At 47.6% G+C, this 27,588-nt stretch overlaps 2 long non-coding RNA genes across 3 annotated transcripts; both read left to right on the forward strand.

Annotated features, from left to right (window-relative positions):
- Positions 1-60: 60 nt before the first annotated feature.
- On the forward strand, positions 61-27,309 carry LOC310708680. Its single transcript, XR_014527153.1, has 2 exons — positions 61-2,274; positions 26,375-27,309. It is a non-coding gene; the product is annotated as an uncharacterized lncRNA (long non-coding RNA).
- On the forward strand, positions 19,968-24,538 carry LOC310708659. 2 transcript variants are annotated; one of them, XR_014527128.1, is made up of 2 exons: positions 19,968-20,077; positions 23,089-24,538. It is a non-coding gene; the product is annotated as an uncharacterized lncRNA (long non-coding RNA). The 2 variants fall into 2 exon arrangements; XR_014527129.1 differs by lacking the exon at positions 19,968-20,077 and adding an exon at positions 20,849-21,286.
- Positions 27,310-27,588: the final 279 nt, after the last annotated feature.

Here is a 27,588-nt window from a genome sequence, read left to right on the forward strand (position 1 = left end):
AGGGGGGAACTGGGTCTTGGTGGGGAGGGAGATCTGTGCTGGAGTTCCTGGCCTCATTGCTGTCGCTGCCCGGAAGAGAGAAGAAGAGAAAATATTTTTAATCTTTCCATTTCTTATTCTGTTGACAACCCATCTTTCCTTCAAGGATCTCCAGGTGGCTTACGCTATTCTCCCTTTCTTTAATTATATGTACTTCCTCATTCCATTTCTCTTCCAATATCTCTTCCTCCTCCTCCTCGCAGACCAGGGGGTGGATTTTAGGGGCACGACAGCAGGAGGCCAGCAGCTCGCACAGCCTGCCACACTGGCCATTCTCTCTTTCAACAGCCTTGGAGAACAACTGAGTAGGCATCTAGAGCGTCAACTGAACAGGCATGTGGATCAGCTAGTCACTGGGCACAGTCTATTCTTTTGGAGGGGGCTTTTCCCAGTTTCCATTTATAAGAAGTTGGAAAGGTTGCCTCTTTATAAAGTCTGTTTCCTTGTGACGAGAGACCACACTGGAGACTCAGTGTTTTTGAAATATATCAAGGTAAAGGGACTCCTGACCATTAGGTCCAGTCGTGGCCGACTCTGGGGTTGCAGCGCTCATCTTGCTTTATTGGCGGACCGGTCATGAACAGCTTCCGGGTCATGTGGCCAGCATGACTAAGCTGCTTCTGAACCAGAGCAGCGCACGGAAACGCCCTTTACCTTCCCGCCGTAGTGGTACCTATTTATCTACTTGCACTTTGACGTGCTTTTGAACTGCTAGGTTGGCAGGAGCAGGGACCGAGCAACGGGAGTTCACTCCGTCGTGGGGATTCGAACTGCCAGCCTTCTGATAGGCAAGTCCTAGGCTCTGTGGTTTAACCCACAGCGCCACCCGCATCCCTATTATTTATTTATTTAGATACTTGGGTTTGGAGCGAAGGGAGAACTGGGTCTTGGAGAGGCGTAGAGCTGTACTGGAGCTGCTGGCCTCACTGATATCGCTGCCTGGAAGAGAAATGAAGAGAAATGAAGAGAAATGAAGAGAAAAAATTCTTAATTTTTTCATTGATTACTACATTGATGGCCCATCTTTCCTGCAAGGATCTCCAGGTGGCTTGCGTTATTCTCCCTTCCTCCCTTCCTCATCCCATCCCTGAACTCTTCTTGAATCAGGGAGCTGCCTCCCCCCATCCCAGTGATCCAGATTCTCTCTGGCCTCCCTGTTCCTCAAGAACAAAGATCAACACTCCCCATCTATAGATCGGTGGCATCCATCCCCTGGTCGCTTGGTCTTACATAAATTGTTTTCACCTTCACTAAAGATTCCTTCTGATCTTCATAACCATCACTTCATCCTCCCATTTCTCTTCCAATATCTCTTCCTCCTCCTCCTCACAGACCAGGGGATGGATCTTTGGCACGTGACAGCAGGAGACCAGCAGCTCACGCAGCCAATCTTTATAAACTAATCTAACCATGACTTGGTTCCCTATGTTTCTGAATCTTGAGGGATAGTAAAAGAAACAGAATGCAGAAGGAATTAGGAATCCTACTTATACTTTATATGAAGAAAGTCTCTTCATTACACCAGAAAACGTATTTCCTTTCTCACAAACTACCTCCTCAAGCTAAAGATGCTCATCTTTAATTTTATAGTCCCTTTCCTCTTTTGTGCAGTTCTGCCCCTCCTTTCGCCACTTTTCTTCTCTTCCCGATTCTCCAATTAGTCCAGCCGTTTCTCCTAGACCACGCTATGCCATCTTTGCCATCTTTATAGGTTAGTGTTTAATATAAGTTCAATATTAAAAGTGTTGCCTTCTCTTTTACCTTTGTTTTCCAGTAACTTCCACACTTTTACCACAAACAGCGCTGACAATCCAAGTCTTTTAACTCAGTCTCTTTCGCTGGGCTCACGCCACTTCAAAGTAAAAAACAAGTTAAGTCCTTGAATTCCGCTTGTTTTAATGGGCTAGTACTCCTGCTGCAGAGTGAAATTTGAATCTGTCTTCCTTTTCTTACTGGTACTTGTTAGAGAAATCTTTGCTTATGCTTACGTATAATGAGAAAGATTTCCAATATGTTTAAGATAAAATCTCCCGTTCTTTACTCTTTATGTGCTAGTCTTTTGGGTCTGTTTCTGAGCAGTTCAGTTTGTATAAATAAGTCTCACAGACCCTCTTCTCCTCAAGCTCTCCTTGTTAGCTGCCGTTCTTACCCTTTGGGACTTTGAGGCTTGCTGCTGAGGATTGCTCGTGTCCTTGCGTCTAGGTACTCTCTGTCGACTCACCTCCTGGTTATGACGTGGGCTTCGAAGGGTTCCTTTTTTGACGCTGCCGGACAATGTCAGCCCTGGGCCACGCCCAGAGCCTTTTTGGGGGTTGTGTAGCCTCCGCGTTGCCCCCCAAAGTTCCCTCTAACAGCTGCTAGGCGCGGAGAACCCGCGAAGCACATCCACAACGGAGGGCGGAAAAACCGGAAGCCCTTACATACCAGGTTTGGGAGGGGGATTTGGTCTGCGATAGGCTTTTTCCGTAGGGACACGGGTGGCCACAGAGCCTAGGGCTTGCTGATCAGAAGGTCGGCAGTTCGAATCCCCGCGACGGGGTGAGCTCCCGCTGCTCGGTCCCAGCACCTGCCAACCTAGCAGTTCGAAAGCACAAAGTGGAAGTAGATAATTACCGTATTTTTCGCTCTATAAGACGCAATTTCCCCCCTCCAAAAATTAAGGGGAAATGATCAAAGCAGCAGAAATAAGAGATGATTGGATCCCTTTAAGAGCTCAAAGCATGGGTACCCCCAACAAAAATTTAAAATTCGGTTTCGTAATTTGGAACTAATGTGATTTGATTGGATTGCTAATAAAAAATATATTAAAAAAAACAAAAATTAAGGGAAAATTTGTGTGCGCCCTATGGAGTGAATGCAGGCTGCGCAGCTAAGCCCAAAGCCAGAGCAGGCAGAAGGAGCGCTGCACAGCGCTCCGTCTCGCTGTTCTAGCTTGGGGTTAGCTGCGCAAAGCCTCCGCAGGGCAGCAGAGTGAAGGCCCCCTGCTGCCCTGCGAAGGCTTCAAAGGCCGTCCCCGAAGCCAGAACAGTGAGGCGGAGCGCTGCGCAGCGCTCCGTCTCACTGTTCTAGCTTGGGGATGGCTGCGCAAAGCCTCCGCAGGACAGCGGGGTGCCTTCACCCCGCTGCTCTGCAGAGGCTTCAAAGGCTGCACTCCGTTGGCTTCAGGCAGCTATCCGCAAGCTTTCGGAGCGCAGCAGGAGTTCCCGCTGTACTTCGAAGGCTTGCGGATAGCCACCTGAAGTCACCTAGCAGTTCGAAAGTGGAAGTAGATAAATACCGTATTTTTCACTCTATAGGACACACTTTCCCCCCTCCAAAAATTAAGGGGAAATGATCAAAGCAGCAGAAATAAGAGATGATTGGATCCCTTTCTGAGCTCGAAGCATGGGTACCCCCAACCAAAATTTAAAATTCGGTTTTGTAATTTGGAACTATTGTGATTTGATTGGTTTGCTAATAAAAAATATATTATAAAAAAAACAAAAATTAAGGGAAAATTTGTGTGCGCCCTATGGAGTGAATGCAGCTAAGCCCAAAGCCAGAGCAGGCAGAAGGAGCGCTGCGCGGTGCTCCGGCTCACTGTTCTAGCTTGGCGATGGCTGCACAAAGCCTCCGCAGGGCAGCGGGGTGCCTTCACCCCGCTGCTCTGTGGAGGCTTCAAAGGCTGCACTCTGGGGGCTTCAGGCAGCTATCCGCAAGCCTTCCAAGCGCAGCAGGAATTCCCGCTGCACTCAGAAGGCTTGCGGATAGCCGTCTGAAGCCTGGAGAGCGAGAGGGGTCGGTGCACAGTTTTCCCTCTCTGCGCAGCGCCCCTTCAGCGAAGTGGGAGGAGAAATGGAAGGGGCTCCGTTTCTCCTGCCGCTTCGCTGAAGGGACACTGAGCAGAGAGGGAGAGAATCCCCCCCCCTGTTCTCCCCCTCCTATAATCCGGTGCGTCTTATGGTCCGGTGCGTCCTATAGAGCGGAAAATACGGTAGGTGCCGTTCTGTCGGGAAGGTAAACAGCCTTTCCTTGCACTGCTCTGCTTTTGCCAGAAGCGGCTTCGTCATCCTGGCCACATGACCCGGAAGCTGTACGCCGGCTCCCTCAGCCTATAGAGCGAGATGAGCGCGCAACCCTAGAGTCGTCCGCGACTGGACCTAACGGTCAGGGGTACCTGTACCTTTACCTAGGCTTTTTCCAGATCTGCCTTACTGCCCTATGTTTCTAAATCTTGAGGGAGAGCAAAAGAAGCAGAATGCAGAAAGAATTAGACATCCTACTTACACTCAAGAAGAAGAAATCTTTATTTTGCCGGAAAACATCATTACTTCTCACAAACCACCTCCTTTCTCCTGAACTATCCTCAAGTAGTTGCTCTTCCCAAAGTCCTCAGCCAAGTCACTCCGCAGGGGGACGTGTCACAATGGAGGCCCTGACCCTGTTGCTTTAGCTACCTTGCTTAACAAGGTGAATTGTTCCCCTTAACATTAATTTTTCAAATATATCCTCCAGTGGGTTTTTATTTTATTTATTTAGGAAGGATCTAGAGCTGGCTTCATCCAGGACGGTGCATTTCTGGACAGGACAGGAAACACCTTGCAAACACACACTTTTCAACATGGCGGTGTCACCAAGGAAAAACACTCCTGGCCTAGACTATGGCTGCTGTTTCTCAATTCATAGTAAAAAATGACCCTTCTCAACATCCTGTAATAATCTGTCCAGTATTAGGATGGACAGGAGCAGGACTTCACCCTTAGACCCCCTCATCCCCCTGTTTCTTTCTGTTTCTGCCCAGTGTCTTCTGCCAATCAACAGCTTTCCTTAGCTTGCAAGGAAGTGAAATGTTATGAGTTACTTGGTGCCAGACTCCCCTTTGCCATGAGTTTCTGGGTGCCAGGCACTGAACCCCTGGACACTGAACATCTGGGGAATTGATCTAAGCTGTACCCCAAGCACTACATTTGATTGTTGGTTATTAAAAACTGTTTGAAACCATTTTATTTCATTCACAAAAGAAATTTTGACATGTGATTATGATAACAGTTTATATAATAAAGGTGACACGTTTATTGATCCTTTTTGTAAGTTATTATTTGTCTACTTTAATGTATTTTTTATATATATTAATCATTAAGGGGGTATGGTGGGAAGCAGTTTTGCATATGAAACTGGTGGATGGCTGTCATTAATCCAGATCAATTTCATAGAATCATAGAAACTTATAGCAGGAAGGGACACCAAGGGTCATCTAGTCCAACCCCCTGTGATGCAGCAATCTCAGCAAAAGCATCCATGGCAGACGGCCACCCAACCTCTGCTTGGAAACCTCCAAGGAAGGAGAGTCCACCACCTCTCATGGGAATCTGTTCCAATGCCAAACAGCCCTTACTATCAGAAAGTTTTTATCAATGTTTAGTTGGACTACTGCAATGCGCTCTACGTGGGGCAACCTTTGAAGGTGACCCGGAAACTACAACTAATCCAGAATGTGGCAGCTAGACTGGTGACTGGGAGTGGCCCCCAAGACCTACATTGGCTCTCAGTATGTTTCCGGGCACAATTCAAAGTGTTGGTGCTGACCTTTAAAGCCCTAAACGGCCTCAAAGGCCCAGTATACCTGAAGGAGCGCCTCCACCCCCATCATTCTGCCTGGACACTGAGGTCCAGCGCTGAGGGCCTTTTGGCGGTTCCCTCCCTACGAGAAGCCAAGTTACAGGGTAGTGGTGCCTGCCCTGTGGAACCCCCTCCCACCAGATGTCAGAGAGATAAACAGCTACCTGACATTTAGAAGACATCTGAAGGCAGCCCTGTTCTGGGAAGCTTTGAATGTTTGACAGACTTTTTTATTTTAATATTTTGTTGGAAGCCGCCCAGAGTGGCTGGGTATAAATAATAAATTATTATTATTATATTATGATGATGACTGTGAGGTGTTACAAGTCATTAACTTCAAGCCACACTGCCATGCCTTTGAAGACACAAACCACCCCAGCTTTTCAGAGCTGGCTAGCATGGCTTCTTTAATCTTTGTGTATTGCTCTACCATGTGGCTGAATCATATAAAGCACTGACTTTTACATATCTCTTGACCTCTAATTGCAAGAAGATCTCGTTAACTTGGAATATAATCTTTATAAATTGGAGTTGTGGAGCAGGTCCATGGCGGGGGGGGGGGGGCTCCCACCATTCCTCCTCAGTCCAGCCCCTGACAACCATGTGGGTTACGGCGTCGAGGGCTCATTTTGTGGGGCGATGTGAAACGTAGTGTTTTCACCCCCAAACCTTGCAGGGGGCATTCTCTGGGTGTTTGGTGCCACTTTGGAGTGAATCGGACAACGTCTGACTTTTGGAGAAATTGGGATCCCATGAGTTAGGGCGCCAAAGGCTCATTTTTGGGGGTGCCATGAAATGTGGGGTTTTCACCGCCAAACATTTCAGGGGGTCTTTAGCAGGTGTTTGCCGTTGCTTTGTTGTGAATCCTAAGACATCGGGTTTTCAGTGAAATCGTGGCCACCATATCTATCGTGACAGATGATTTGGCCTGTCACCCTTGTGTGGAAGTAAAGGATGAGATTCCCCTACTATTCCGCCTGGGGTCTCCAATGTGGTGCACCCAGCCTCCACTCACACTATTCCTATGCTGGGGGATTTGGGGGTGGTTTGTGGGGATGTTATGTACTGAGTTGAATAGGATCCAAAATGCTACAGTCTGATTGGTCCTAGAACAATAGGATCCAACATGCAGCAGTCTGATTGGTCCGCAGGAGCCACTCAATCCAGCTCCAGGTGGAAGTGAATCCACAACCTGATTGGCCTACAGGAGAATCCCAGAATTAGCCAATCACGTGCAGCCCATTGTGTAAATAATGTATATAAAGCAGATATTGTGGGGGAACTTTCATTCCTCGCTACTATGAGATGAATATAGAGCATGAAATCCACTCTCGACTCAGAGTATATTTCAGGGGAAGAGCTGTTTGGGATATTTCCTGCTTGTGAATTATTGTGTGTGTGTGTGTGTGTGTGTGTGTGTGTAAAAAACATGCCTAAAGCTTTAAATCTGGGATGGGCATGGACGTTCCGAGGTGGGCCACCAGGTGGCACTGCAGGCCATGCTCCAGCTGCTGCTGCTGCTGCTCCAGGTGCCAGTAAGTCTCGCATTTTCAACCTCTTCCTCCTCCATTGCACTGGCTAAATGATTCCTTGCTGGACTCCCATCGCTGAGGCCAAATGTACCTTTACCGAGCAAAATATCCTTTCGAATTATACACCCAGCACACTGAACCTTACAAAGGTGCAATACAAGCGGACTCTCTGTGCCCTTGCCACAGTAAAAAGACTGATACTGGTGAGCTGGAAAAATAAAAATGCGTCTCCCTTCTATGATTGGATTGAGGACTTCTACAAACTCACCACATATGAACAACCTGCAGATAAACGCAGACTTGCCATGGACAAATTCAATGATACAGTGGTACCTCGGGTTAACATACACTTCAGGTTACAGACTCTGCTGGTAGCCTTTTTAGCCTCGGGTGAGAAGAGCTTTGCGCCCGGGACGGGGAAATGGGAGTCAACAGACACTCAAGGAATAGTTTCAGAGAAAAGCTTTATTCTGCCATCCGGGGTGGCAGAAGGAGCAAGTGTGATAGATTCACAAAACAAGCATGAGTTCACAGCCATTTGCGCAGAGCATATATTCCCCTTCCAGTTCCCTCCCCTTTCTCCTCCTCCTCAAGAGTCCTGCCCCATTGTGATGAAATTCCAGTGCCTGTCTTCGGAGAACTTCCTGACATTAGTGACGAAGATGCCTCCAGTGCTGAAGGACACGAAGAAGAAGTGGTTCTTGAAGATGATGCTCCACATCCATTTTCCCAAAAGGAGTTGAATGATCTAGTTCGCGACCTCAGCTTGTCAAAGGACTCTGCCAAACTGTTGGCATCCAGATTGGTGTTTTTTTTTTAATATTTTTATTGAATTTTTAAGAGAAGAAGATAGCAAAACATATATCAGACACAAAACACATAGCTATCAACAATATATAAAGAAGAAAAGAAAAAACTCACAGTTTTCCATACATATTTTCCATAACCAACTGGACTTCCTCACATTTCCCTTTCCTGCATTCTCCATAGAAAAGTTATGTTTAGCAAATTATTACCTTCTTTCCAATTTTATGTTCTAATTCTAATGTATTATGCCTCTAGTAAGTATTTCCATCAAATATTTAAGTGCTTAGTTTTGGCATAACTTTACTTCAAATCTCATCTTTGTATTTCAACTTATTCTCATCCATATCTCATTTAAACTTCTGATGCCATAGTCTTTCCTTTCATGCACCTTCTTAACATTCATGCAATTTATATAATTTTTGTAAATAGTCTTTAAACTTCTTCCAGTCCTCTTCCACCTCCTCTTTTCCCAGGTCTCGAATTCTGCCAGTCATCTCAGCCAGCTCCATGTAGTCTATCAGTTGCGTTTGCCATTCTTCCAGTGTGGGTAAATCTTGTAACTTCCAGTATTTTGCAATGAGTATTCTTGCTGCTGTTGTTGCATACATTAAAAAAACTCTGTCTTTTTTTAACACCTTCTGGTCGACAATACCCAAAAGGAAGGCCTCTGGCTTCTTAGGGAAGGTATACTTAAATACCTTTTTTAACTCATTGTAAATCACTTCCCAGAAGGCCTTCACTTTCGGGCAGGTCCACCACAGGTGAAAAAACGTTCCTTCAGTCTCCTTACATTTCCAACATTTGTTATCATGCAGGTGATATATTTTTGCAAGCTTGACTGGGGTCATGTACCACCTGTATATCATTTTCATAATATTTTCTTTCAAAGCATTACATGCCGTAAACTTCACACCGGTGGTCCATAACCTTTCCCAGTCAGCAAACATGATGTTATATCCAATATCCTGTGCCCATTTTATCATAGCTGATTTAACTGTTTCATCTTGTGTGTTCCATTTCAACAGCAGATTATACATTCTTGAAATTACCTTGGTCTTAGGTTCTAACAATTCTGTTTCTAATTTCGATTTTTCCACCTGGAATCCTATCTTTTTATCCATATTGAAAACCTCCTTAACCTGGGCATAATGTAACCAATCTCGCACTTTACCCTCCAGTTTCTCCAAGCTCCGCAACCTCCAGGTTTCTCCGACCTTTTCAATTATTTCCCAATATTTCGGCCATTCAGCCTCCATATTGAGTCTTTTCCGAGCCTTAGCCTCCATAGGTGACAACCACCTTGGAGTCTTGTTTTCTAACAAATCCTTGTATTTTGACCAGACATTAAATATTGCTTTCCTGACAATATGGTTCTTGAAAGTTTTATGAATCTTTACCTTGTCGTACCACAAATAAGCATGCCAACCAAAAGCATTATTAACCCCCTCCAGATCCAGGACATCAGTGTTCTCAAGGAGTAACCAATCTTTCATCCAGCAGAAAGCTGCAGCTTCATAATACAACCTTAAATCCGGCAGGGCAAACCCCCCTCTTTCCTTTGCATCGGTCAAAATTTTAAATTTTATTCTGGGCTTTTTGCCCTGCCAGATAAACTTAGAAATATCTTTCTGCCACTTTCCAAAACATTCCACTCTGTCCACGATCTGTAGGGCCTGAAACAAGAACAACATTTTTGGCAACACATTCATCTTTATAGCGGCTATTCGGCCCAACAAGGAAAGTTTCAATCTTGTCCAAGTTTCTAAGTCTTTTTTAATTTCTGACCAACATTTTTCATAGTTATCTTTAAACAAATTCAAATTTTTCGCAGACAAGTTGACCCCTAGGTATTTCACTTTTTTAACCACATTTAAATCAGTCTCCTTCTGAAACCTCTCTGTTTCCATGGATGTCAATTTTTTTCCCAACACCTTAGTTTTCTGCTTGTTTAATTTAAATCCCGCCAACCGACCAAATTCATGAATCAATTCTAAAGCTCTTTTCGTACTAGATTCTGGCTCCTGTAATGTTAAAACCAAGTCATCTGCAAACGCCTTTAATTTGTACTGTTTGGCTCCGACCTGTATCCCTTCCACCAACCGGTCCCCTCTAATCATGTTCAAAAGAACCTCCAGAACCGAGATAAATAACAGAGGGGAGATAGGGCAACCTTGTCGTGTTCCTTTTTCAATCATAAACTCTTCTGTCACCACATTGTTAACTATCAGTTTAGCTTTTTGCTCTGAATAAATTGCCTCTATTCCATTTTCGAACCCCCGTCCCACTCCCATCCCTTCCAAATTTTTCTTCATAAACTTCCATGAAATATTATCAAATGCTTTCTCCGCATCTATAAAAATTAACACTGCTTTAGTATTGATATTCGTCTGTAAAAGTTCCAAAATGTCAATAATGTTCCTCGTGTTATCAAACAAATGTCTACCTGGGAGAAAGCCTGCCTGATCTTTATGAATTACTTCGTTTAGCACTTTTTTAAATCTACTTGCCAAAATGCCAGCAAAAATTTTGTAATCCACATTCAGGAGCGAAATGGGACGGTAGTTCTTAAGTTGGGTCTTTTCAGCTTCCGATTTAGGTATCAATGTGATGAAAGCTTCTTTCCACGATTCCGGTGCCTTCTTCCCCTCCAAGATCTCATTACAAACCTCCAAAAGTGGTTGTGTCAGATAGTCTTTCAATGTCTTATAATATTTTGAGGTAAGTCCATCTGGCCCTGGAGACTTGCCAAGTTGCATATTCTGAATGGCACCTTCAATTTCTTGTTGTGTTATTTTGCAATTTAGGATTGACCTCTTTTCCTGAGTTAATTTTGGTAGTCCATTCTTCTTTAGAAATTGATCAATCTCTGTTTCTTTTTGTGGCCCTTGCGTATAGAGTTGTTTAAAGTATATCTGGAAACACTTTCTAATCTCTTCGGGGTTTTGTATATTTCTCCCTTCATTTTCTAAATTTGTCACCGTGTTCAGTTTTTGTCTCTTCTTCAGCTGCCATGCTAGCAGCTTCCCACATTTATTTGCTGACTCAAATGTCTTTTGTTTCATTAATTTGATTTTCCACTCCACTTCTTGATTTACCAATTTGGTATATTGAGCTTGATGAAATTTAATTTCTCTCAAAATCTCCTGCGACTTTGGTTTCAGTCTCAACTTTTTTCCTCCTTCTCTTATTTTCTCCAAAATCTTATCTTTTCTCTCATTCTGTGCTTTTTTCTTAATGGAGTTCTGTTGTATCAAAAAACCCCTCATAACAGCTTTGCTTGCGTCCCAGATTACTCTTTTTTCCACTGTAGTGTTCAGATTTATTTCAAAATAGTCTCTTAATGTCTTTTGGGCCTTCTTAATAACTTCCTGATCTCTAAACAAGGTGTCATTCATTCTCCATCTGAAGGAGCCGGTTGGAGTTAGTCTCATTTCCATTTTCATAGCGTTATGGTCGGAGCAAGTTTTTGGGCAGATTTCCACTTTTCTAGTCTTCGGTGCCAGTCCTCGAGTTATCCATATTTGGTCGATTCTTGTCCATGACAAATGAGCTTCAGAGAAGAATGTTCCTTCTCTTCCTAGGGGGTTCTTTGTCCTCCAAATGTCAATCAAGTCCAGATTGTCAGTTAGCTCAAAAAAAGTTTTAGGTAGTCTGCTGTCTTTTGTCAAGTTTTGGTTTTGTGATTTGTCCATGTTGGTAGATACCACCCCATTCATATCTCCCATCATGATGATGTTATTGTAATCCAAAAAATCCAGCAATGTCTCATGCAGCTTCTTATAAAATTCTGACTTCCCCTCATTTGGAGCATAAATTCCCAATATCAAAACCTTTTCGCCTTGTGCTTGTATCTCAATTGCCAAGATTCTTCCTTGCTCATCTTTAAATAAAAATTTTGGTGCTAGGCTCTCCTTTGTGTAAATCACACTCCTCTTTTCTTGACTCTGTCCGATGATATAAACTCTTGGCCTAATCTCTTGTTGACTAACACTTTCCTGTGGAGCCTAGTCACATGCGTTTCCTGCAAGCAGATAATGTCCAATTGCTCTTTCCTTAATATGTGAAATATTCTTCTCCTTTTTTCCGGGGAGTTACCACCGTTGATGTTCCAACTAAGAACCCAAAGATTGGAGACTGTTCATTGACAGCAGCAAGCGATCACTGAAATGTGTTCTGCTACACAACGGCAACCAGTTTGCCTCTATACCCCTGGCTCACTCGACTACAGTGAAGGAGAACTATGAAGCAGTGGAGTATGTGCTGGAGAAAATTGGTTATGGTCAGCATAAGTGGTTTATTTGTGTTGACCTGAAGATGGTGAACTTTTTGTTGGGACAACAGTCTGGCTTCAACAAGTACCCATGTTTTCTGTGCATGTGGGATAGTAGGGACAGTGCTCAGCATTACACGAAGAAGGACTGGCCTCTGCGGGAGGAATTGGTGCCTTGCAAAGAAAGGAACATCATCAATGACCCTCTGGTGGACAGAGACAGAATACTCTTCCCACCGCTGCACATCAAGCTCGGCTTAATCAAGCAGTTCACCAAAGGCTCTGGACAAGGATGGTGACTGCTTCACTTGTGGCAGGATTGACCATGGAGAAGTTGAAAGCTGGCATCTTTGACGGTCCTCAGATCCGTCAGCTCATCAGAGATCCAGAGTTCCGAAACTCAATGAACGAAATGGAACTGGAAGCGTGGAAGGCATTTGTTCTGGTAGTGAAGAACTTTCTAAGCAACAATAAGGTCAGAAACTATGCAGAACTTGTCAACAACATGCTGACTGCTTTCAGAAACCTGGGCTGCAACATGAGCGTCGAAATGCACTGCCTATTTTCACATATGGACCGGTTTCCTGAGAACCTGGGTTCAATGAGTGACGAGCAGGGGGAGAGATTCCATCAGGACATGAAAGAGATGGAGACCAGGTATCAGGGTCGCTGGGACGCAGTCATGATGGCTGACTACTGTTGGACTCTGAAGAGAGACCTCCCTGCCGCTGAGCATTCCAGGAGTTCCAAGAAACGGAAGTTCAAGCCCTGAAGTTTGAAAAATGGTGAAGCAACGTGCAATTTATGTGTTCTTACCTTTATCAATGCCCACCATTCAGTTTACAGTAATCGATGTTTCTATCAGGTAATCAATAGATGTTGTTGGAAAAACATTATTTTCTCTTAAAAACATATTTAGGATGATATGTGTTGACAAAAATCAGCTGATAATGCCACAAAATGTAATCGGTTTTGTCACAAGATCTGATTTTTTACAAATCAACATAGCACAACAACCTGACCTGATGGAGAGAAACTGTGCTGGTCCCGGGGGTAAGGTACCTTGGGCGTAGCAGAGTCCACACGAAGAGGGGCAATGTCCGAGGCAGAGAGCCGGGCGGGGAACAGGTACGCTGGAACAGGAGGCTGTGCAGGGAACAGGAACACCGGATGGTCGGGAACAGGAGGCCGAGCAGGGAACAGGAGTACCGGATAGTCAGGAACAGGAAGCCGAGCAGGGAACAGGAGTACTGGATAGTCAGGAACAGGAGGCCGAGCAGGAATCAGGAACACAGGAAGGTCCGAAGCCAACAACGACGTTGCTCCCGCAACCTGGGGCCGGGCTGACTGGGCTTTTATCCTCTTCTAAGGCCAGGGGCGGTCCCGGCCCCCAGGAGCCCCGCCTCCTCTGGCCTTAAGGCGAGCACTCCTCCTGGGGGCAACCAGTTCCCTTCGCCTCTCTGCCCTAAGCCTCTGCAGATCAGGAGAGGCCGAAGGGTTACTGGGCCCTGGAGGAGGCTCACCTGTGGCCACTGAGTCGTCAAGCCTCTCTGGGGCCAGAAGGGTTTCACCTGGGGCCAGCTCCTGATGCACTGCCACAGGTGCAGGTTCTTCAGCATCTAGGCCTTGCCCCAGTTCAGCCGGCCCTGGAGGCGGGGACTCTTGTGCAGGCTGGGATTCCTCTGTTTCATCCTCCGAATCGGAATCCCAGGCCATCACACCATCCCCCCTCCCAGGCCCCCCCCTCAACCGAGGGTCCGGACCCGGCTTGCCGGGGTACGTCGCATGGAACTCTCGGAGGCAGGCAGGTGCGTGGACGTTGGCCGCTGGTTCCCAGGAACGGTCCTCCGGTCCGTACCCCTTCCAGTCAATGAGATACTGCAGCTTTCCCCTACGGTATCGGGAGTCCAGGATGCGTTCCACCTCGTACTCAGGCTCTCCCCGAACCAACACTGGCTGCGGTCGGGGACGGTTCGGGTGGAACTCGTCGGGTGGGGCCACCGGACTCAAAAGGGACCTGTGGAAGACCGGGTGAACCTTCAGGGTTGCGGGTAACCGGAGACGAAATGCCACAGGAGAGACTTGGTCTACGATAGGGAACGGGCCGGTGAAGCGGGCGTCCAACTTCCGCGAAGGTCGAGAGGGGTGGAGGTGGTGAGTGGAGAGCCAAACCAGGTCACCGACGCGAAGTTCCGGCCCCACCTGGCGGTGGCGGTCGGCCTGGGCTTTGTACGCTTCCTTGGCCTGGTGCAGTTGCTCCACCAAAAGCTGTTGCTGGGACTGGAGCTCTTGAAGCCACTCCGTCACCGCCCGGACCGCGGACGCCGGCAGCACCTCTGGAAACAGCCGTGGATGATAACCATAACTGGCCTGGAATGGGGTCTGCTGGGTGGACGCATTCACCGCGTTGTTATAGGCGAACTCTGCCAATGCCAGGTGGTCGACCCAGTCATCCTGCTGGTAACTGCAGTAACACCGGAGGTACTGCTCCAGCACCGCGTTCGCCCGTTCCGTCTGGCCATCGGTCTGTGGGTGGTAGGCTGACGAGAGGCAGACCTCTGTCCCGAGGGTCTGGTGTAATGCTCGCCAGAACCGGGATGTGAACTGAACGCCCCGGTCGGACACCACACGCTCAGGTAGGCCATGCAAGCGGAAGACATGCTGAAGGTACAGCTGAGCAGTTTCCTTGGCTGTGGGTACAGATGGACAGGGAGCGCAGTGCACCATCTTGGTGAAATGGTCGAGAAAACCAGAAGGCAGGTACAGCCACGAGATGAGGGTAAGTCCACTATAAAGTCCAATGAAACCGTGTGCCAAGGACGCGGTGGAACTGGCAATGGCTGAAGTAGGCCGGGGGGTCGCCCGGTAGGTCCCTTGGCGCGCCGGCAGACATCACAACCAGCAACGTAGCGAGCCACGTCAGCCTTCAGGCGGGGCCACCAAAACTCTCGACTGACCAGATGGGTGGTCCGATACCGTCCAAAGTGCCCCGCTGCTGGGGCATCATGGGCCATCCGGAGAACCTCCAGCCGTAGTGGCCCTGGCGGGATGTACAGACGACCGTGATGCAGCAGAAGGCCCTGATGCAGGACCAGTCCCGGATACTGTGGGCTGGACCCTTCAGCCAGCTCCCGGAGCCGATCCTGGGCCCAAGCGTCGACCCACTGCTGTTCCCGCACCCGAACCTGCAGTGGCTGCGCCTCCTGGGTGGCCAGGAATGCAGCCGGAGGTAGGATCGTGGTGGGTTCTGCTTGCTGTACCGTGTCTGCGTTGTCTTCAGGTTTCCGGGACAGGGCATCCGCCTTCTGATTCTGAGAGCTAGGGATGTAGCGGATCCGGAACTGGAACCGGGAAAAGAACAACGCCCACCGGATCTGTCTTTGGTTCAGCTTGCGGGTGGTCTGGAGGTACTCCAGGTTCCGGTGGTCGGTTCTCACCTCCACCGGATGTCGTGCCCCCTCAAGATGGTGGCGCCAGACCTCAAAGGCTACCTTGATGGCCAGTAGTTCCCGCTCCCACACAGTATAGTTACGCTCCGCTGGTAGGAGCTGGCGGGAATAGAAGGCACAGGGTAAGAGTGGCGCTTCAGGCCCAATCTGTTGAGACAAGACGGCACCGAGAGCCGTACTGGAGGCGTCGGTCTCCACCACAAAAGGTCGAGAGGGGTCAGGATGTTGTAAGATTGGTGCCCTCTGGAAACAGGCCTTCAACCCCTGAAACGCCTCCTCTGCCTCCTTGTCCCAGGAAAACGGCGTCTTTGGGCGCAGTAGCCGGGTCAACGGGGTGGTGCGATGAGCATAATCAGCGATGAAGGTCCGGTAGTAATTGGCGAACCCCAGGAAACGCTGTAGGTCCTTGCGGTTCCGGGGTGCCGCCCATTCTCGAACCGCTGTCACCTTCCCCGGGTCCATTTGCACCCCATCTGGAGAGAGCCGGTGACCAAGGAAGTCCACAGTCCGCTGATGGAACTCGCACTTGCTGAGCTTTGCGTACAAACGGTGCTCATGCAGGCGCTGCAGCACGGTCCGGACATGTCCCTCATGGTGAGCCGGGTCACGGGAGTAAATCAGTATGTCATCCAAATACACCACCACGTACTTGTCTAACAAGTCCTGAAACACGTGGTTGATGTAGCGTTGGAACACAGCAGGCGCGTTGCACAAACCGAAAGGCATAACCAAATATTCGAACTGCCCGTACCGGGTCCCAAACGCTGTCTTCCACTCATCCCCGGCTCGGATCCGAATCAAGTTGTAGGCCCCTCGGAGGTCCAGCTTGGTGAACACCTGTGCCCCTTGCACCCGCTCCAGCAGCTCCGAGATAAGGGGTAAGGGGTACCGGTCTGGGACGGTAATTTTGTTCAGGGCTCGGTAATCATGGCAAGGGCGGAGTTCCCCACATTTCTTCTTAACGAAAAGCACTGGTGCCGCGGTAGGCGAGGTGGAAGGCCTAATGAACCCACGCTCCAGGTTCTTGCGCAAGAAGTCCTGCAAAGCCTCGCGCTCTGGCTCTGTTAGGGAATATAAGCGACTCACTGGTAAAGGCGCTCCGGGTTGGAGGTCTATGCCGCAGTCAAAAGGCCGATGCGGCGGCAGCTGGTCTGCCCCCCGTTCCTCGAACACGTCCTGGTAGTCCTGGTACACGGCTGGGAGCGTGGGTGCTGCCTCCTCTGAGGGCGCGGCTGCCAGCGTTCCGGATTGAGCATGGGAACATGGGTCTGGGAAGTGCACGGTCCGTTTGACCCAGTCAATCTGAACGTTGTGGGCTTCCAGCCAGTCCATCCCGAGCACCAGGGGGAAGCGGGGCATAGAAGCAATGTCCAAAGTTCGCAACTCCCGGTGCTGCTGGATACACAGGACCAGGGGCTGGGTCTCCTGAGTAACAGCACCTGAACGCAGAAGTCGTCCGTCAATCGCTTCCACCTGGATCGGTACTGGCTTGTTCCGAAGTGGCACCTGATGATGGGTGGCAAAAGCAGCGTCCATATAGGAGCGGGTCGCCCCTGAATCTACCAAAGCATGGGTGAGGATCCAGGGCCCCCCTGGAGGGTATAAACGTACCGAAACCATAAGATGTTGCAAGTCCATTGGTGCGGGCCCATTCTGTATGGTTTGGGACCCCCGGTAGCTAGGGCCATCAGCTACTGGGGTTGGCGGTTTCCCTGCGGCTGGCGTTTCTCAGGGCAGGACCGAGCGAAGTGTCCACTTCCGCCACAGTAAAGACAGAGATTTCCCTCCCGACGCCGCGCCTTCTCTGCGGGGGAAAGGCGTGGCCGCACTGCCCCGAGCTGCATAGGCTCCTCCGTTAAATCAGTTGTGACCGTGGGGCTGCCGGAAAAAGCTGGTGCCGTGAACTGGGAGTGTCGGCGACCCCGGGCCTGACGACGATCCTCCAACCGGTCGTCTATTTGTAGACTCCGTTGAATGAGGGTGTCCAGCGTGGTGGGGCGTTCCATTGTGGCCAACTGGTCCAGTACCTCGTCCGAAAGCCCTTCGAGATACTGGTCCCGCAGTGCTGAGTCATTCCAGGTCAAGTCCTGTGCCAACAGCCGAAACTCCGTGGTATATGTGGCCACCGTGGACTTGCCCTGTTTCAAACGCCGAATCGCCCGGTTGGCTTGACTCTCTTTCTGGGGGTTGCCGAACGCGGCCTCCAAACGATTGCAAAACCCCGTATAGTCTGCCATCAAGGGGGAGTCTTGCCTGAGTAGCGGCAACGCCCACTTGGCCGCCTGGTCCTTTAACAAACTAATCAAAAAGTGCACCTTGGTGCGGTCAGGAAAGTTCCGGGCTCGCCCCTGAATATACAGCTTGGCCTGGGCCAGGAACATGGGAAAGCTGGCCGGGGCTCCATCAAATTTCTCAGGCAAAGCCACTGGGTACTTGCCCGGAGCCGGGGTGTCGGCCCCAGGAGCCGGTAGGGCTTCCAAGCGTTGCTGAAGTGCCACAACCGCGTCGCTGAGCTGCTGCACGGTGTGAGTCAAGGCCTGGTTCTCCTGGGCCAAAGCCACCAGTGTAGCCGCCTGTTCAGCCATGGCCTCTGGCTCTTCCCGAACGCACCCCTACGAAGGGGGAGTGCGGGTGTGGCGGGAGCAAACTGTGCTGGTCCCGGGGGTAAGGTACCTTGGGCGTAGCAGAGTCCACACGAAGAGGGGCAATGTCCGAGGCAGAGAGCCGGGCGGGGAACAGGTACGCTGGAACAGGAGGCTGTGCAGGGAACAGGAACACCGGATGGTCGGGAACAGGAGGCCGAGCAGGGAACAGGAGTACCGGATAGTCAGGAACAGGAAGCCGAGCAGGGAACAGGAGTACTGGATAGTCAGGAACAGGAGGCCGAGCAGGAATCAGGAACACAGGAAGGTCCGAAGCCAACAACGACGTTGCTCCCGCAACCTGGGGCCGGGCTGACTGGGCTTTTATCCTCTTCTAAGGCCAGGGGCGGTCCCGGCCCCCAGGAGCCCCGCCTCCTCTGGCCTTAAGGCGAGCACTCCTCCTGGGGGCAACCAGTTCCCTTCGCCTCTCTGCCCTAAGCCTCTGCAGATCAGGAGAGGCCGAAGGGTTACTGGGCCCTGGAGGAGGCTCACCTGTGGCCACTGAGTCGTCAAGCCTCTCTGGGGCCAGAAGGGTTTCACCTGGGGCCAGCTCCTGATGCACTGCCACAGGTGCAGGTTCTTCAGCATCTAGGCCTTGCCCCAGTTCAGCCGGCCCTGGAGGCGGGGACTCTTGTGCAGGCTGGGATTCCTCTGTTTCATCCTCCGAATCGGAATCCCAGGCCATCACAGAAACGGATGCCATTTCCTGATTCAGCAGTGCAAAAAGACCCTAAATCAATTGTAGAAATCTAGACAACATTCAAAAGGTAAAAAATTGTTGCCCAGTGTATAATTGAACATCTTTTGGGGGCAATTCCAAACCTGTTATTCCAAGAAGAAAGGCCTCTGGTTTCTTTATAAATGTATATTTCAACATTTTTTTCAATTCATTATAAATCTTTTCCCAGAAGTCTTTCACCTTGGGGCAGGTCCACCACATATGATAGAAAGTACCTTCGTTTTCTTTACATTTCCAGCAATGGTTATCACAGTTATGATAAATCTATGCTAATTTAACTGGGGTCGGATACCATCTATACATCATTTTCATTATGTTTTCCTTTAGTACAGTACATGCAGTGAACTTGACCCCTTTCTTCCACAATCTTTCCCAATCCTCAAACATGATGTTATGTCCTACATGTCTTGCCCAATCTATCATCACTGATTTAACTTGTTCATCCTTCGTATGCCACTCTAACAATGGGAAATGTAGTGTTTTCAAAGCCCCCCCCCCCAATGTTTCAGGGGGCATTCTCTGGGTGTTTGGTGCTGCTTTGGAGTGAATCAGATGACATTGGACCTTTGGAGAAATCGTGACCCTGTGGGTTAGGGCACTGACGCCTCATTTTTTTGGAGGGGGCGCCATAAAACGTGGGGTTTTCACTGCCATGGATCACAAAACGGCTGCTGTTTTGTGCAAAGCTGGTAGACTGAGAAACTAGTATTTTATTTTTATTTTTAAAAAGATAAACTAAAGGTGTGTGCTTACAGGTAAACAGATACCAGTGTGCATGCCCATTATGACCTCAGGCAAGAATCAAGAAAATACAGGTGGTCCCTCTTAACTGACATTCTGAACTGAACAGAACTGAAGGGAGGGGCTGGTTCTGGAGCAAAGCTGTTTAGATTGGGTTTGGGTGGATGCGAAGAGGATGCCTCCAACTTCTTGGGCTTTGCTTCTCAACTTATTCTGCCTTCTGGGACCCCCCAGCCCAAGACCAACCACCTCTTGGATAGGTGAGCATGCAGATATTTTGGGATGTGAGTGTGGGGCAGGATGACCGCGTATGAAAGCTCCTTTGAGCACAAGTGCTGGCCCCCCTTTTCTCTCCCATGGAGGCCCTGAACTGGCCAGCTCCTGGTTCAGGGCCAAAAAAGGGAGAGAAAAGGGAACCTCAGTTACTCTTTGCCTTCTGAGGACAATGTCTCACTCCCAGAGCCCCAAGACTTACGGCTGCTGCTCTAACAGCCTCAGGACATCCAAGGGATCATGAGCAAAGCACACAAGCCCTGCCTGCCGGATATGAAGCACTCTCCTGAGAGAATTTGGGTTTTTTAACTGGCTGAACAGAGTTTCAGCCCTTGGGGAATTTGATTTCTTAAACATACACCTTCCCCTTCCTTGTGTCCCTGGTGAGAAAAGCCAATCCTGCTTTCTTCCTTTGGTAATTTAATCAGAGGAAATAAACTCTTTCAGTGGTCTAATAGATTTGCTGAATCATGAATTCTGTACATGCACAGAGGCTATACCTCTTGAAACCCCAAAGATGGGCAAGATGGGGCATTTCTCTCCACCTGGCTCCACCGGATATTGCTGATGGCCAATGAAAGCGCAAGTAGGGATTCCTAGTGGGGGATGTTGCTGTGGTATAGTGAAGGAGCAGGGCCAGGAGGCTAACTTGGACACCTGAGAACACAAAAAAGCAGCAGCAAAACAACTACATGTTTCCTTTTAAATGGGCCTCCCTGCTGAGTGTAAAGCATAGATCCTCCTTTTTTAAGGGAAAAGGGAGAGAAGGCTTCTCCCAAAGTGTTAGAAGGCCACAAATAATGTAACAATAGAACAAAACAAATGTGCCGTTTCATGTGATACAGAATCCTATGTGCAAATCTGTTAGATTGAGAAATTTGTACTAAATAAGAAAAAAAAATTAAAGGTGTGTGCTTGCAGGTAAACAGATTGGAGATTTTCTGCAAGATCTTGTGAGATCTCATTGAAGTCTTGCAAGATGTCCAGGAGAGCAAAATATGTATTGAGATTTGGGAGAGATCTTGCATGCTCTTTCAGGGACCAAAGCCATCACTGCTGCAGCGCCAAAGGCAGGTGGCTAAGGGGTGGTGAGTGTCCCACGGGGCGAAATGGGATGTACCCCCCCCTCAAGCTCAGGATTCCAGAACTAACAACTGTCAGTTGGGAGGGACGGAAGGCAAGGACCCACAGCCCAGGTGGGGCTCGCTAGCTTGGGGAGGAGGTGTGTGATTCCTCAGCTGGAGTAGATGCAGGACAGTTGAGGCTCACATGCCTCATCACCGCAAAAGCTATAACTGGAAAGCTGTCCTGGCCAGGCCTGTGTCCTTTGGCTCCAGTTGGGAGTGAGACGGATGATGTCTGATTTTTGGCGAAATATTTTTTTTTTTAAAAAAAGGTGGAGGCCAAGGCTCGAAAAAGACCCAATATGGAGGCCTACTGGCCGAAATATTGGGAAATAATTGAAAGAATTGGAGACAAATGGAAATTGCAGAGCCAAGATAAATTAAAAAATAAGGTGCGAGATTGGTTACATTATGCTCAAATTCAAGAGGTTTTTAAAATGGATAAAAAAGTTGGTTTCCAGGTGGAAAAATCGAAATTGGAGACAGAATTGTTAGAACCAAAGACTAAGATACTATCGAGAATGTATAACTTGCTGCTTAAGTGGAATACACAGGATGAGACAGTTAAATCTGCCATGATAAAATGGGCAAAGGATGTTGGACATAACATTATGTTTGAAGACTGGGAAAGGTTATGGAACACTGGAATGAAATTCACGGCATGTAGTGCCTTGAAGGAAAATATTATGAAAATGATATACCGGTGGTACATGACCCCAGTCAAGTTAGCTAAGATATATCATCTGTCTGACAGCAAATGTTGGAAATGTAAGGAGGCAGAAGGGACTTTTTTTCACCTCTGGTGGACCTGTCCAAAAGTGAAGGCCTTCTGGGAAATGATATATAATGAATTGAAAAAGGTATTTAGGTATACCTTCCCCAAGAAACCAGAGGCCTTCCTGCTGGGCATGGTGGACCAGAAGGTGTTAAAGAAAGACAGAACTTTGTTTATGTATGCTAGTACAGCAGCAAGAATACTCATCGCAAAGCATTGGAAGACACAAGATTTACCCACGCTGGAGGAATGGCAGACGCAGTTGATGGACTATATGGAATTAGCCGAAATGACTGGCAGAATCCGAGATTTGGACGAAGAAACAATTGAGGTGGATTGGAAAAAATTTAAAGATTATTTGCAAAAATACTATAAGTTGTATGAATCTTGAGATAGTGCACGATTAGAAAATGTTATGCTATAGCAATATGATTAAGTAAACGGTAAAATAAGTTATAAAAGAGAAAAAGAGACAATGTGAATCAAACATACTATGTTTATTTTAAAGGTATTAAAACTGAGTTACAACATAATGAATTTGGAAACATAATAATTGAAAGTTACAATAAGGTATGAAACAAGGTAACAAATTGCTGACATTGTTTAATATAAAGAACGCAGATCTGGAAGGTGTGGGGAAGTCCAACAGGGATTTATGGACAGTTGAATTATTACATATTCATAATCTTTTTTGTATCTTTTTGTTAAAAAAAAAAATTTGTTTCTTGCTTTGTTTTTTTTTTTTGTATTTTCTGGAATGTATGAACCTATGAAAAGAAACACAATAAAAAACATTATAAAAAAATAAAAAAATATGATTTTCAAGTTTATACATTTCAATAATTTTGCAGTCATTTTAACATTTCAAAACTTGACTTCCTTCCCCCTCTTTCTGCAGTTCTTTAAATTGATTCTTCATATCTTATGCATATCGAAATTACCTCAATTTCTTGATTTATGCATCTGCTTTAAATAGATAATCTTATTCAACTGCAGGTTATTCCAATAATCCTGCCAATGTTCTTATCTGTTTACAGTTTGTAACTATTCATTCAACCATTTCCATTCTTTAATAAAAAGTTTGTTCTCTTGCTCCTAGAAACGGTCAGCATGCGACAGAGGCCACATCCTGGGAACGGTTTGACTGGCCACCTAAACCAGGTGAGAGCAGCCAAAGAGTCTCAAATGCTCAGGAACTTCCCCTGTGTGCAAAGACAGGCTCCAGAAGATTGAGCGGACAAGACCATGCGTGGGCCCAGTGGTCAAGAAGGTGGTTTCTGCAATGCTGTGGAGGGAAGTGAGGGGCAGATGGGGCTCATCCACCTATAAAGATAGCCCATCGAGGAGAAGGAAAACTCTGATCCTAATTTGCCTTGTGGGATATCTTTGGGAGCTGAAAAGGCTAAGGAGTAAAGCCTACACAAATCTGGAGTGGAGTCCCTCAGGCGGTTGGATGGCGCCGTTTACAACCCCTTCTGACATCTCCTGCAGCCCAACTGGTGCCTAACTCTGCTTTCCTTGGAGACACATCTGCAAAGCCAAGAGAGGGAGTCTTGTCATCTGGGAAGCCCAGGACCTCCAGACACACTGCCCAGTCTTGCTCCCTGGAGAGGTCACTTTGGGACTGCTGACACCGTTGCTTGACTTTTGACCTCACCCCCAGAGGCGCACTCCATTGCTTCTCAAGACAGACAAATGCCAACATTAAAAAACTATTTGAAAGAATTTTATTTCATTCAAAAAAGACAATCTGGCATGTGATTAGGACAGTGGTTTTCAGACAACGGGTGACACGTTTATTGATCCAGTTTGGAAGTCTCTGTCTTGTCTTCGCACATGCGCAGTTCCATCTAGGAGCAACAACAAGGGAAGGAGCCAAACTGTCGACTCCTGCAGCGAGACTCAGGATTTCCACTCATGCTCACAAACGTAGGAAAAGGCACCGCCTAGGATAAAAGGATGATCACAGAATAGCATGTTTGTAAAGGAACTTGATTAGAATAATAATGATGATGATGATTTTTATTTTATTTTTCTATTTGGGTTTGTGGGGAAGGGGGGGACTGGGTCTTGGTGGGGAGGGAGATCTGTGCTGGAGTTGCTGGCCTCATTGCTGTCGCTGCCCGGAAGAGAGAAGAAGAGAAAATATTTTTAATCTTTCCATTTCTTATTCTGTTGACAACCCATCTTTCCTTCAAGGATCTCCAGGTGGCTTACGCTATTCTCCCTTTCTTCAATTATATTTACTTCCTCATTCCATTTCTCTTCCAATATCTCTTCCTCCTCCTCCTCGCAGACCAGGGGGTGGATTTTAGGGGCACGACAGCAGGAGGCCAGCAGCTCGCACAGCCTGCCACACTGGCTATTCTCTCTTTCAACAGCCTTGGAGAACAACTGAGTAGGCATCTAGAGCGTCAACTGAACAGGCATGTGGATCAGCTAGTCACTGGGCACAGTCTATTCTTTTGGAGGGGGCTTTCCCCAGTTTCCATTTATAAGAAGTTTGAAAGGTTGCCTCTTTATAAAGTCTGTTTCCTTGTGACGAGAGACCACACTGGAGACTCAGTGTTTTTGAAATATATCAAGGTAAAGGGACTCCTGACCATTAGGTCCAGTCGTGGCCGACTCTGGGGTTGCAGCGCTCATCTCGCTTTATTGGCGGACCGGTCATGAACAGCTTCCGGGTCATGTGGCCAGCATGACTAAGCTGCTTCTGAACCAGAGCAGCGCACGGAAACGCCCTTTACCTTCCCGCCGTAGTGGTACCTATTTATCTACTTGCACTTTGACGTGCTTTTGAACTGCTAGGTTGGCAGGAGCAGGGACCGAGCAACGGGAGTTCACTCCGTCGTGGGGATTCGAACCGCCAGCCTTCTGATAGGCAAGTCCTAGGCTCTGTGGTTTAACCCACAGCGCCACCCGCATCCCCATTATTTATTTATTTAGATACTTGGGTTTGGAGCGAAGGGAGAACTGGGTCTTGGAGAGGCGTAGAGCTGTACTGGAGCTGCTGGCCTCAATGCTATCGCTGCCTGGAAGAGAAATGAAGAGAAATGAAGAGAAATGAAGAGAAATGAAGAGAAATGAAGAGAAATGAAGAGAAATGAAGAGAAATGAAGAGAAAAAATTCTTAATTTTTTCATTGATTACTACATTGATGGCCCATCTTTCCTGCAAGGATCTCCAGGTGGCTTGCGTTATTCTCCCTTCCTCCCTTCCTCATCCCATCCCTGAACTCTTCTTGAATCAGGGAGCTTCCTCCCCCCATCCCAGTGATCCAGATTCTCTCTGGCCTCCCTGTTCCTCAAGAACAAAGATCAACACTCCCCATCTATAGATCGGTGGCATCCATCCCCTGGTCGCTTGGTCTTACATAAATTGTTTTCACCTTCACTAAAGATTCCTTCTGATCTTCATAACCATCACTTCATCCTCCCATTTCTCTTCCAATATCTCTTCCTCCTCCTCCTCACAGACCAGGGGATGGATCTTTGGCACGTGACAGCAGGAGACCAGCAGCTCACGCAGCCAATCTTTATAAACCATGACTAGGTTCCCTATGTTTCTGAATCTTGAGGGATAGTAAAAGAAACAGAATGCAGAAGGAATTAGGAATCGTACTTATACTTTAGATGAAGAAAGTCTCTTCATTACACCAGAAAACGTATTTCCTTTCTCACAAACTACCTCCTCAAGCTAAAGATGCTCATCTTTAATTTTATAGTCCCTTTCCTCTTTTGTGCAGTTCTGCCCCTCCTTTCGCCACTTTTCTTCTCTTCCCGATTCTCCAATTAGTCCAGCCGTTTCTCCTAGACCACGCTATGCCATCTTTGCCATCTTTATAGGTTAGTGTTTAATATAAGTTCAATATTAAAAGTGTTGCCTTCTCTTTTACCTTTGTTTTCCAGTAACTTCCACCACTCTTTTACCACAAACAGCGCTGACAATCCAAGTCTTTTAACTCAGTCTCTTTTGCTGGGCTCACGCCACTTCAAAGTAAAAAACAAGTTAAGTCCTTGAATTCCGCTTCTTTTAATGGGCTAGTACTCCTGCTGCAGAGTGAAATTTGAATCTGTCTTCCTTTTCTTACTGGTACTTGTTAGAGAAATCTTTGCTTATGCTTACGTATAATGAGAAAGATTTCCAATATGTTTAAGATAAAATCTCCCGTTCTTTACTCTTTATGTGCTAGTCTTTTGGGTCTGTTTCTGAGCAGTTCAGTTTGTATAAATAAGTCTCACAGACCCTCTTCTCCTCAAGCTCTCCTTGTTAGCTGCCGTTCTTACCCTTTGGGACTTTGAGGCTTGCTGCTGAGGATTGCTCGTGTCCTTGCGTCTAGGTACTCTCTGTCGACTCACCTCCTGGTTAGGACGTGGGCTTCGAAGGGTTCCTTTTTTGACACTGCCGGACAATGTCAGCCCTGGGCCACGCCCAGAGCCTTTTTGGGAGTCGTGTAGCCTCTGCGTTGCCCCCCAAAGTTCCCTCTAACAGCTGCTAGGCGCGGAGAACCAGCGAAGCACATCCACAACGGAGGGCTGAAAAACCGGAAGCCCTTACATACCAGGTTTGGGAGGGGGATTTGGTCTGCGATAGGCTTTTCCGTAGGGACACGGGTGGCCACAGAGCCTAGGGCTTGCTGATCAGAAGGTCGGCAGTTCGAATCCCCGCGACGGGGTGAGCTCCCGCTGCTCGGTCCCAGCACCTGCCAACCTAGCAGTTCGAAAGCACAAAGTGGAAGTAGATAAATACCGTATTTTTCGCTCTATAAGACGCAATTTCCCCCCTCCAAAAATTAAGGGGAAATGATCAAAGCAGCAGAAATAAGAGATGATTGGATCCCTTTAAGAGCTCAAAGCATGGGTACCCCCAACAAAAATTTAAAATTCGGTTTTGTAATTTGGAACTATTGTGATTTGATTGGTTTGCTAATAAAAAATATATTATAAAAAAAACAAAAATTAAGGGAAAATTTGTGTGCGCCCTATGGAGTGAATGCAGGCTGCGCAGCTAAGCCCAAAGCCAGAGCAGGCAGAAGGAGCGCTGCGCGGTGCTCCGGCTCACTGTTCTAGCTGGGGGATGGCTGCACAAAGCCTCCGCAGGGCAGCGGGGTGCCTTCACCCCGCTGCTCTGCAGAGGCTTCAAAGGCTGCACTCCGTTGGCTTCAGGCAGCTATCCGCAAGCTTTCGGAGCGCAGCAGGAGTTCCCGCTGTACTTCGAAGGCTTGCGGATAGCCACCTGAAGTCACCTAGCAGTTCGAAAGTGGAAGTAGATAAATACCGTATTTTTCACTCTATAGGACACACTTTTCCCCCTCCAAAAATTAAGGGGAAATGATCAAAGCAGCAGAAATAAGAGATGATTGGATCCCTTTCTGAGCTCAAAGCATGGGTACCCCCAACCAAAATTTAAAATTCGGTTTTGTAATTTGGAACTATTGTGATTTGATTGGTTTGCTAATAAAAAATATATTATAAAAAAAACAAAAATTAAGGGAAAATTTGTGTGCGCCCTATGGAGTGAATGCAGGCTGCGCAGCTAAGCCCAAAGCCAGAGCAGGCAGAAGGAGCGCTGCGCGGTACTCCGGCTCACTGTTCTAGCT

The sequence above is a fragment of the Podarcis liolepis genome (genome assembly GCF_965112155.1).
Source record: "Podarcis liolepis genome assembly, chromosome: 6".
In the NCBI taxonomy this organism is placed as follows: Eukaryota; Metazoa; Chordata; class Lepidosauria; order Squamata; family Lacertidae; genus Podarcis; species Podarcis liolepis.